The sequence below is a fragment of the Vespa crabro genome, chromosome 1 (assembly GCF_910589235.1).
Source record: "Vespa crabro chromosome 1, iyVesCrab1.2, whole genome shotgun sequence".
In the NCBI taxonomy this organism is placed as follows: Eukaryota; Metazoa; Arthropoda; class Insecta; order Hymenoptera; family Vespidae; genus Vespa; species Vespa crabro.
In genome coordinates, this window is record NC_060955.1 from 24,107,681 (window position 1) to 24,117,074 (window position 9,394).

Genomic DNA, 9,394 nt, shown 5'->3' on the forward strand with positions numbered 1-9,394 from the left:
CGGTATTACAAGCGAGGAATAAACAAACAAAAAAAGAAAAAAAAGAAAGAAAAAAAAAAAACGAAAAAAAGGAAAGGTTACTGATAACGTATTTATGTAAATTTGATTTATGCATAACTCCCTATCGTGGAAAAATGAAAATCCATCTGGAACCCAAGGGAAAGATAAATAATGTAAATACTCTGACCGTGGAATTACTCGCGAATTCGTTCTATGTAATATGTACGCGAACTAGAATAGAAGTTAACGTTGGCAAATCCTTTAATTCGGATGTATCTCTCGGGAAACCATGATGAGAGGAGAAAAGCCGGATCCACTTGATTTTTTTCAACCTCGTTTTTCCATCATCGCTGATCACGAGGATCGGCCATAATTTCTGAAAAAGATCATCTTTTATCCTACCGAGAGATCTCCTTAGCCGTACAAAGACTAATTACGTGTAACAAAAGATATCGTAGTAATCCAAAAGAAATATTATTCAGGATTGTAATAATATTAAAAACAATTTCGAGCGCTAGTAACGTTCGCGAGATCAAACGTGAAAATCGAGAAAAAAAATTAGCGCATTCATTATTATTCGATGATCGATAAGAGATATAATAATCTCACCGTTATCTCAAAAATTTCTCATAGAGAAATTCCCTTTAACAACGATTTATCCCCGTAGAACGCATCTCTTTGAAAGCTTCTTTCTTTTCTTCTTCCTATTTCTCTTCTATTATCATATAGCTCGGCTTCTTCAAAAATCTTTTCAACTTGTCTGTCTGTCTGTCTGTCTGTCTGTCTGTCATGCAGCATGTCTCATGCTCGGAGTACCCTTGATAATAACGAGATATAACGCACCGCCAAGATCGGATGAGATATTTTAAATCTTTAGAGGACGGTAAATCTTAAGATAAAGAGATACGGTGCAACGCACGCAACTTAGAAAGAGACGGCTAAGGTGAGAATAAAAATACGGCACGCGAATGAAAAATCATTCGATGTGAAAATAGAAGGCAAGCGTTTACGAAAGCGAGTAGAGTAAGTGAATTTTGGGACGTGCCAGTGGTAATCGCAAAAAGTAAAGTTTCATTGTCGCTTCAAAGAGGGTTGATTTTCACGCAAAACAATTTGCGAACGACTAAACGTCGACTAGAAGGAGAGAAGTAACGTTGGAGAAGCCACGTCGACGATCGTTCCATTGTTTTCACCGACAATGGGGCGGGGCGGAGGGGGGGGGGGGGGGGGAAATACGAGAAACGGCCAGAAGAAAGCTTCCGTTGCGCTTTCAGATTTCGATCATTAAATTGGACGGCATTGTCGGCCGCTAAAATCGAGAGACAATGAACCTATGCGCCCTTTCTCGGCTTTTCCAACGGGGAACAATGAAAGAGACGTAACATCTCTCTTCTTTCTTCGTCGCTTAGTCGGTCTCTATCGTTCTTATATGTGCCTAATTTGTGCGTGCGCGTGTGCATATAAAAAATACGATAGATAAACAAACTTTCTTACTTCGTGAAAATTTCACGATAGAGGTAAAGTCTCGAAGTGGACAACCCCATCCGTGTTCTTGGCACCAGACGATACGATATTGCTGATCGTTTACAGAAATATCTTCGGAGACGGTAATACGCTTGTTCTAGATCGAATCGCGGAGGTGCTCGACCCCAAATCGGGTGCCCGCATTGCTTCACGCCTTCGTGCAAATCAAGTCGTAATCAAGTTGCAAACACGTAGAATCCTCCTTCCCGTACTCCTCGCTAGCACGATCTTTACTATTGAACCTATCTAACAAAAGAAATTTCCTTTTTCGTTTTTACTTTTATTTTAAAAGTCGTACGAAAGACGACTAATAAAAGAGAAATAAAAGCGGTAAAGACAAGCAATCCGACGCATCATCGGTCAAGTCAAAAAGGCAAAACTAAGTCGACGCTTCCGTAATGAATTTAATTACACGGAGTACTGATTCCAGCACGGTCGACGAGTCATATACAACTCATCCACCCACTCACACACACACACACACACACACACACACACACACGCATGCACACAGACACACGAAGGCACGAGAAACGAACGAATACACACGCGTATCTCTACCGCGCTTTCTCTCATTATTTTCCAAGAGAGTGCCTCGGAGTGGTGTTAATGTATCATCGTCCTTCCTTCCTTCCTTCCATCCATCCTTCTGGCAACCTCCCCTTTCCCCTCCGCCTCCTCAACCATCATCACATTCCTCGCCAGTAACCAGCTGAACTTTATTTTCGCAAAGCGTACTACTTTCTTTACGTTCGGTTAACCGCATCTAATTAAACGCTCGTTAATTTATCTCTTAACCGCACTCGGCGTATATAACGTAATGATTCTTATCAACGAATCTAACGTTAATATTCGTTTTCTTTCTATTTGCAGTCTTATATTCGTTTTCTTTCTATTTGCAGTCTTTGGCAAATAAACGATCTATCTACGAAAACGATCGGGAGGTACATATAGGGACTCTAACCTTAAGCGAAGAAAGATCGCGCGATGAACGACGTAGAGAACGACGTAGAGAGACGATCCTCTGACGTCAGAATTTTACAGCAACAACGGGCGACAGTTCGCTTTGGTTATCCTGTCAATCACGTCGCTCGATAATTTGACTTCGATCGTCCTTGTCCTTTCGACGCCTTTCCTCCCATATAATAGGAGATATCTCTTTTGGTTCCTTTCAAAAACGAAGAAAGAAAATAACAACAGAAAAAAAAAAAAAGAAAAAAGAAAGAAACAAAAAAAATTCTTCACTCCCCAATTATCCTTTTATTCGATTGATATTTTTCTATACTTTTCATCAAATTTCTTTTCTCGATCGATATCCTTGAGATAAAATTGCTCTGCTTCTTTCCATTGACGAACGATCCGTTCGATGGATATAGCTTGTAACGCGGGAAAGCGAGCAAAAAGGAAAAAAGAAAAAGCGTGTAAATTGTATTTCGAAGTAAACGCGACACGAACGAACCACTCGCAACGACGGCCGGCGTCGTACTGCCATCGGCCGACACTGTCAAGGGGGTTTTATCGACGGCGCGACAGGCACACGCACGCACACATAGTCACGCATACCGTCCGCTTTCCTTCCGCCGCTGCCGCGCCTCATCGGTGAAAATTCTCTCTTTTCCGTTCGGCCAATAGCGGGACGAATTCTCTCGGCATGCTCGCGACGAGCCTTTGAAATCGCACGTTCGATCGGAAAGATCGATTGTTTCTTTCTCTCTCTTCTGTGATCTTACTCGAAGACATGCGTATAAAAAAAAAAAAAAAAAAGAAACAAGCAGAAAAGAAAACAAAATTTGTATTATATAAATGCAAATTGAAATGCACTCGAGGATACTTTTTATTATCCGAAAAATATTCAACTATGAATGCGATTAAAGCATAATCGCGTCGAGTTTTATTTCGTAATCCTTTTAATTTGGCCGTTCAATCGAACGATAACACGAACATATACACTTTACGTATATTCTACATCAAAGTAGCTCGTAGGCAAGCAATGTTATCACGAGGGATTCGAAAAAAGTCAACCCTCCGTGTTACATTGTTTACCTCGACAGAGCTTCACGCTGCCGTTGCGATGCGTTCTGTTAAAGAGACAGACGGACACACGCACTCACACGTACGTCAAAGGAATCGAAAACATTTTCGAGTATTTTGTACAATATACATACACACACACACACACACACACACACACATATATATATATATATATATATATATATACATATATGTATGTATGTATGTATGTATGTATATGTACATGTATGTATGTATATGTATCGGGTAAATTAATTCTCTTCGTTCACAGGCTACTCTATGTCTTTTCCGTCGAAACGAACGGAAACTAAAACGAGTTAGAGAGATTTGATGATCGTCCGTTTCTAATCAAATATGGTATCGTTTATTTGTATATACAAGGTGACTCAGAAAAAAAAAAAAAAAAGAAAAAGACAAGGATCACACTTTTAAAAAGAAATAAGAAGATAAAAAAAACAGATTGTAAAGAACAAAATGTTTATTGAGGTTTTTCTCGATTAAGGAGAATACGTTTGATAAAGTGCGATGAAAAAAGCCGGCAATCGAATTTTTAAAGATACGACACGATATCAGCCTAGAAAGGTACACGCGATTCTCATGTAATAAAAAAGAAAAGAGCGATCGAAAGCGTCCGATAGGTCGATTGAAAGAGAAGGAAAGAGAACACGCTCGTAGGTGGAACAAAAACGAATTAACGATACCATTTCGCGGTCCGCTCCCTTTTTATCGAGCACCGACAGGAATACGTAGCTTTTCGCGAGGTCGAAGGCATTTTCCCACGCATATCGTGTTATAGGTCGTAGGTCGGCCCAGCATATCGAAGCCGATGGAATGAAAGGCAACGCTTCAAAGATCAATCATATCGAGAAAGAGCGAGAGAGAAAGAGAGGAAGAAAAAAGATCAAGAGAGACATCGCATTTTACTTTCCTCGAAACGCTTTAAAAGTCTTCCATGTTTCTTTCCTATTCTCTTTTCATCGTCGAATATCTTTGTGATAGGTTCTTTAAATTAATAGGGAATAAATAAAAAAGAAGAAGATAAAAATTTTTAAGCGATATAAAGTATAGCAAGGAGTCATAGAGCATATAATAAAAATTGGCTCTCTCGTTTTGGAGAGAATTTGATTAATTGCGGACTTTTAATTAATAAACATTTCTAAGTTGGCTTTCTCATCAATGCCAACTATAAATCTCTTCTTGAGTTTACGCGTCGACGAATTATCCAGCTGTCTGACAATTCCCCCTCTCTCTCTCTCTCTCTCTCTCTCTCTCTCTCCCCTTTTAATAAGCTGCCTCGTTATATGGTTTCACGGAAAGAGTTTTGCAAAATGGCGACGCGTTTAGAGTCAAATGCGATCAGCTTGCACGAGTCCATGTTGAATTCGCAAAGACGAGACGAGAGGAAACTCTCGAAATTGCTACGCGAAATATAATACTTCCATCGCGTTTAATCGGCTTTTACGAATTGAAACGTCGTTCCTATCGTGCCCGATCTATTATTGCTCTTTCAAAAGCTCCTTCAATAATATAACAACAATTAGAACGTAAAGATTACTAAACGTGTCGATTCGTTTGTTTTCCTTCGTATCTTTTCACTCTATTAAACGAAACGCTGGAAATCAAAATTCAATAACGTTAACATCGCGTACAACGCTATTATTATAAACATATCTTAACGAATAGATGAACGATAACTAGCTTATCCTACTTTTATGTAACGAAAGAACAGCTCGGACAGCTCGTTTCAATTAACTTTTTCCCTTATAAACGGCGAACGGTTGTATTTCTCGTTTGGTTCGAGAACGTTGAAAAACGTTTTTCTTTATAATTAAAAAAAATAAAAATCCAATATAACACGAGCGTCCCAGATCTACACGCAATTTCGATCGAATCGCGTTTCATTTTGAGAAAGGGAGAAGAAAACGAGACCAGATGAAATTTGTATTAATAGTCCAAGATTTTCGCAATTTCGAAAGTGATTTTTTTCTTTCTTTCCTTTATTTTCTCTTTTTCTTTTTCGAGTCATTTCCAACCCGTCAAAACTTATCAACGAACATTTTCAAGATAGTCGTCTTCGTATCAGTCTTCGAATCGAGACAATAAATCGTGAATAAATAAGTATTGGAGGATCATGTGATTTTTTACTATTCCTTTGCGAAAAGACAGTGGACATTTTGCTATGAAAAATGATAGCGCGTTCCACCGTGACAAGATTATTCGCGACAACGTCGAACCACGATGGATATTAAGGTAGGAGAAGGAGAGTTATATTACTCGTTCCAATCACCGGACACACTGTCGGAAGATATGTGGCCGTTATATGCGAATGCAGCCCGATAACTTCGACAATTAAAATCCAGATCTTTGGCCGGTTTCCCAAAACGACGATAGTAGACGAACGTCGAAATTGCGTCTTTCCGTACGTCTATACGGATATTAAGATCGAGTCGTTGATTTTTTTTAACGTCGCGTGAACCAGACGAAGATTATTCTCGATTCGATTTTATAAACATATATTCCTCGAGGATTACGTTACGAAGCCAAATGACAATAATTCCTTGACTTATACTTTTTTTTTCTTTTCTTTTTTTTGTTTTCTTTTTCTTTTTTTTTTTTTTTTTTTGAAAACCAGACAACGCGTTCGAGTTTAAATTTGTAACGCAGAGGAAAAGTGAGTGTCGGTCATCCGTTCGGAGGGGGATTATGGAAGAAAAAAGAGGGTCGTAAGAGATATCTTAGCCTTCGGCTATTTTCAACGTCTGAGCGATCGTACACCGCGCGTAGGACGATTGCTTGGGATAGGGCAGTTATTTTCTCAATGAAAAAGCCAAGCAAACGATAATATTATCTTCCTTACTACGCAAGACTTTCTTCTTGATCGTAGGTAAATGCGTAAAAGCAGAATGATAGGAAAAATGAGAAGCGTAAAATCGATGAGAAAGAATATTCAAAGATAGGTGTTCCCGGGGATATTAACGATGAATATTATTCGAAAGAGATTAAAAATCCGAACGTAATATAAAGGTTTTGTCTGTTGGGCGTGTATGTGTTGGTACAAGTATCGATTCGAATAAGGTAGAAAAAGAAAAGGAAAAAAAAAAAAAAAAATAAAAGAAGGAAAGAATCACGAAAACATAATTATAAAATATAAAGTCTTATGCCGTGTGTAAAGGAGGAGAAACCATTGGAAAAAATTTTTGCCTCTGAAAAAATTTTACTTTGATTCGTGCACAGTGGCCGAATCATAAAAGATATCCCCCGACATATTATCATCCGTCGAAAGTAACGAGTTGCTGTCATCTGTTCGTAGGAACATAGTTTTTTTTCTCTCCTATAGACGCTGTATCTCCGCGAATCGACCAGATTTTACCAATACAACTTTCATTTTTTTTTCTTTTTTTGGTGTTATATACGAACGTCTCTATATAGACGTATGTGTATTACTCTCGGTAGTACACTCTTGCGTACTAAAGCGAGCATCGCTCGAATTCACACGTATTTCAGTGAACGAAATCATTGAATCGCTCTTACGAATCCAACTCGAAAAGCTTCATCTCGTTGCTCGTTCGCGCACACACCTACGGTACACGTACCAAGAATACATTCATATATAGATATAGAAATCCACGTTACAAACACAGTTCAGTCATATAGCTAAAGATGAAACAGCCACGAGATAACTCGGCACTCTTGTTTGCTATGATTTTCAACCGTAAATTCATTCCGTCCCGGATTCGTTGCTGCTTCAAGAATTTCCCGTTTTCCCCTCTTACCCGTCGTTTTTAATCCACGTCGATCGAGTTTTCAAGCTCGGATAATCGTGTCACGATTTTATCACATTCGACTCGACAAAGGCATTATCGACAATATTCTACACGTTTTCCTTTTTCTCTTTTATTTGTTATTTTTACTCTTCAACGTGTCCAGCCCGCTTCAAAAAACCGATCTTTTTTCGTTCGTAAAGTGATTATTTTTCGTACGTTCGTTTATACCATCTACTATTAATACGACATAATTGCGTACGTGTACGCGAAAAAGTCGAGATTTTTCTCGAAGAAGAAATAAAAAAAGAGATATAGATATATATATATATATATACGTATCGGTATCGATTCCATATCGATGATGCAGAGGTACAAAGCCACTTCAATTTTGAATCCGCTTTTCGTAGGGCACATTGCAAACGCATCGAAAACTTTTTCGAATCCGAATTACGTCTTTCGGGTAATCTGCAAAATTCCCATACCGTAATACATACGCGAAGCTCGTTGCCTCTCCTCTTTAGTTGCTCTCGAGTTGCTCTCGAGCGTAGAATTTAAAGGGAACATTTCTACGTTGGTTGAATTCAGCTGATGGTGCTCGTTCGAATGGAATCTGCGCTCATCTGAAACATATAAATCGTTAATTAATACTTTGAAGGAAGGAAAAGGGGAGAAAAAGAAGAAAAGAAATAAAAAGTAAACGTAAAAAGCGTAAAGAAAATCGAAGGAGAATAATTTACATAGATCGCCGAGAGAGTACGATGGATATATCTCGTTACGACGACGACGGGGACGATCACGATGACGATTTCATTTCCAAATGGGCTTCACTCGATACGAACTTCTTGCTTTCTGTTACGCAAATCTAAGGGAAATTGAATTTAATATCGTGTCAAGTACTCAACCCGGACGCGCAGCAACGCGCTACCGAGTTGATGTAAAGCGCAAACCAATTAAAGCGATAACGCTTACATTGCATAGCGGAAAAGCTTCCTTGGATTCACCAAAGATACCCGATTGCCTCGTGAATCTCTTAACGATATTTCTTACGGATAATCAAGATATACGTTTATTAATTAATAACTTTGTGTTTCTTACGATGTAAGGTAATCGACTTCGTTATTTACGTTCCGGCCCCTTCCCCCACCCCCTCCCCGCCCCTCTTACCGACGATACAAATGGGCCATCTGTTCTTCGATAAAACGAAATAAAATCGATGCTATAAGATACGATGGCGGATCCTAAGATAACGTCGATCTCTGCCATTATCGACCGACAGTTTCGTTTAACTCTTCGAAAGGAAAAAAATGTTAAGTATATATATATATATATATATATATATGTATTATGCACCTACGTAAAAAATCTTTAATCGTCCTTGAGAGAATATATATTTATAGAAATCGATATAATAAAGCTCGTGATACGATATAATACACGTTACAATGTTACGAATTTCATACGTACACCCACATTCGATGAATTAAAATGCTTACATCAGTATGATATTATGCTCGAAAGCATCTTGATTATTATTGCGTCTTACCTCGGCCGTTAATGTGCCAAGTAAGGTTACTTTGGTAAGACATCGATGCGTCTTTCATTACTACACTATTATTTCGACTTTTTCCCTTTTATCGATCGATAACGTAAAATAATAACAAAAAAAAAAAAAAAAAAAGAAGAAATTTGAAAAAGATAACGTCCACGAAGGACAAAATGCTGGAAAGAAGGTGACTGCCGTTGGTGATTTGATTTTTCATAGTTCTCATCTCTCGACTCGAGAAAGTGTTTTCCGATTGGTCGTAAATTTTCGCGGCAATCGACGTTACTTCGAACAAACTTTCCGTACTTCGGAAAAGTCAATAATAACGCGAACGACAACGAGAGAATTATAAATGTTAATAGAGAGTAAATGGAAAATAAATCAGAGATCACATATGTTAATAAATTTGATTGTCACGTAATTATCTTTTACTTCTTCCACCTTACTCGCTTTCGGAAAATAAAACTGTTGTGATGGTGATCTACGCGTTAACGAAAGAACCTGAAAAGATTGACAACAATACTAACCA

General features: G+C 38.4%; 1 protein-coding gene across 7 annotated transcripts in view; it reads right to left on the reverse strand.

Annotated features, from left to right (window-relative positions):
* The window catches only part of LOC124422622 (octopamine receptor Oamb), a 51,460-nt gene extending 42,444 nt beyond the window's left edge, over positions 1-9,016 (reverse strand). Inside the window, exons 1-3 of one of the 7 annotated variants that reach the window (XM_046959376.1) lie at positions 8,866-9,016; positions 8,060-8,184; positions 7,805-7,942 (exon numbers count right to left, since the gene is read on the reverse strand). The gene's annotated coding sequence lies outside the window, so the exon portion shown is untranslated. Of the gene's footprint in view, positions 1-2,073; positions 2,425-2,488; positions 2,998-7,804; positions 7,943-8,059; positions 8,185-8,291; positions 8,430-8,865 lie in introns of those variants that run through there. The other 6 variants (XM_046959339.1, XM_046959387.1, XM_046959356.1 and 3 more) reach the window with 6 other exon arrangements.
* Between the last annotated feature and the right edge of the window lie 378 nt (positions 9,017-9,394).